This window comes from Tachyglossus aculeatus, chromosome 1, assembly GCF_015852505.1.
Source record: "Tachyglossus aculeatus isolate mTacAcu1 chromosome 1, mTacAcu1.pri, whole genome shotgun sequence".
In the NCBI taxonomy this organism is placed as follows: Eukaryota; Metazoa; Chordata; class Mammalia; order Monotremata; family Tachyglossidae; genus Tachyglossus; species Tachyglossus aculeatus.
In genome coordinates, this window is record NC_052066.1 from 129,223,476 (window position 1) to 129,225,959 (window position 2,484).

The following is a 2,484-nucleotide window of genomic DNA, read 5'->3' on the forward strand; positions in this document are numbered from 1 at the left end:
TTCACTCTCAAAGGAATGTTCTTACTGTTAGTGTCTGTCCCTGAAGGAGATTTAAAAATCTCAAGTAACAATTTTGCTTAAAAGACAAAGTACGGAAGCACTAATTTAGTTCCTTACTCAGCTTCTTAAAGTAGGTTAGAGAAGTGGTGGGCAGAGTATTGGCAAGATGATGAGAAATGTTGTGAATGAACAAATGGAGGACACACAGGTTAATTATGCTTCATTCTGCTTTGTAATAACCATTAAAGAAGGGGAATTGATACTATGCTTTCTTTGGTTTCCATTCTTTATATACCATGGATTTTCCCTTTGAACTTTGATATTTTTTAAAGCAATTGGATACAGCTGCATGTCTTTAATTTGGAAGCTTAACTAAAGGAAGCTATGGACGGCAAGTTTCTCTGTCTAAAATAATACTAGTGGTTGTGAAATTGTCATAATGTAGATTAATATGGCTGGATGCCCCTCCCCCTCCAAATAAAAAAAATGTGTTTCCAGATGTGCTTAGTCCTAAATTTGACTGGTTTGAGGTTTTGAGATGGTAATAAATGATAACATTGCTGCTACCAGTTCAATATTCTCTTAGCCTGATTGCTCGGACATAGGCTAGAGAAATAAGACCCCTCTCAGGGTTGCACCTGGAGAGTTTCCAGTACTCTACCAGTCTCGACTACAGGAGGGAGAGTCAAGCAGAGGCATACCCATTCCATTCCTAGCTTGACCAGTGGTTGGTGAGTGGAAGGCAATCTGTTACAGGTCAAAGCTCCCCTGTGCTGGGCAGCAGCGGCATGGAAGAGACTTGAGGGCGGAGACTCAAGCTTCCTGCATGAAAGGAGGCAATGATAAACCACTTCCATATTTTTACTAAGAAAACTCTATGGATACACTACCAGAATGATTGCACATGGAGGTGAGGCATTCTAGGAGAGATGTGTCCATGGCGTCGCTAAGAGTTGGAGGTGACTCGACAGAATAAGGCAAGAAAAATGAGAATCAGAAATTCTTCCACTTGTTTGGCACTTTTCTCTCCATCCAAACTGCTACTGTGTTAATTTAAGCACTCATCCTTTCCGTCATGGATTATTGTGTCAGCCTCCCTGCTAACCTTCCTGTTTCCTGTCTCTCCCCGCTCCAGCTCAGACTTTAGTCAGGTGTCCTGATCATTTTTCTAAAAAAAAATGTTCAGGCCATGTTTCCTCAGGCACTTCTCAAGAACGTCCAGTGGTTACCCATCCACCTCTTCATCAGACAGAAACTCCTTACCATCACCTTTAAAGCAGTCAATTACCCTGCCCCCTCCTGCTTCATCTTGCTTCTTTCCTACTGCAACATATCTCGCATGCTTTGCTCCACTAGTGCCAAGCTAATCACTGTTCCTCTCTTTCGTCTACCTAGCCACCTGTCTCTCGCCCGTATCATGCCTCTGGCCTGGAATGCCCTCTCTCTTCATATCTGATAGACAATAACTGTCACCAACTGCAAAGCCTTTCTGAAAATACATGTCCTAGAGAACTATCTAAATTAAGCCCTCATGTCCTCTTCTGCCACTCCCTTCTATGTCGCCCTTGCTTTTGAATTTGCTCCCTTTATTCACCCCTCCCTCATTCCCACAGCAGCTATGAACATATCTATAATTTACTTATAGTCATGTATCTCCTTCTCTAGACTGTAAGCTTGTTGTGAGCAGGGTACATTTCTGCCTACTTCATCATATTATACTCTCCCAAGAATTTACAGTACAGAACTCTGCACAGAATGAGTGCTCAATGAATACAGTTGATTGATTAACTGAAGCTCAGTATCCGAACTCATTTTCCAGTAGCTGCTGGCACAAATTAAATCTTATATGTGCTGATAAATTTGACATTTACAGCACCTGTTTTAGATTCTGTGATACAAGCATTATCTCAGTGCTGATGAATCTATATATTTTAGGATCATGGGTGACCCTGACTCATTCAATCATATTTATTGAGCACTTACTGTGTGCAGAGTACTGTACTGATATGCTCTCTGATGTTGAATATATATAGTTCATAAGCAACACCACTGGACTTATGGAATTGGAAAACTGTGATTATAGGTACATTTATTATAGTTAGAAGTCCAGCTATGGCTAAATGTGATGCCGGTAATGAATGAACTCAAGGTACTTGAGATTGACGTTTATGGGCAGGAAGTAGAGCTGTGGCATAAATTGCTCTCCTGGAAAGTTGCTAGATTGCCGAACTAGGAGGGGCTTCCTGGAGCAGAACAGAACAGGAACTGGAAGCTTCCTTTCATCAGGGAAGTTCTGTTGCTCTTCATTTATTGCTTATCCTTTATTATTTTCTTTTCTTGTGTGCCTGCCACTCTTTCCCCTTCCCTCTGTTCCCCAGTTTAGATTATTAACTCTCTTTAGGCTAGATCCTGGGTATAAAGTCTTATCTTGTACCTTTCCCCAGTGTTTAAACAGTGAAATTAAGTGTTCTGCCCAACATGCTT

General features: G+C 41.3%; 1 non-coding gene across 1 annotated transcript; it reads left to right on the plus strand.

Moving 5' to 3' along the window:
* Positions 1-620: 620 nt before the first annotated feature.
* LOC119936436 lies at positions 621-758 on the plus strand. The gene has a single exon (XR_005453767.1). It is a non-coding gene; the product is annotated as a small nucleolar RNA SNORA7 (small nucleolar RNA).
* The last annotated feature ends 1,726 nt before the right edge of the window (positions 759-2,484 follow it).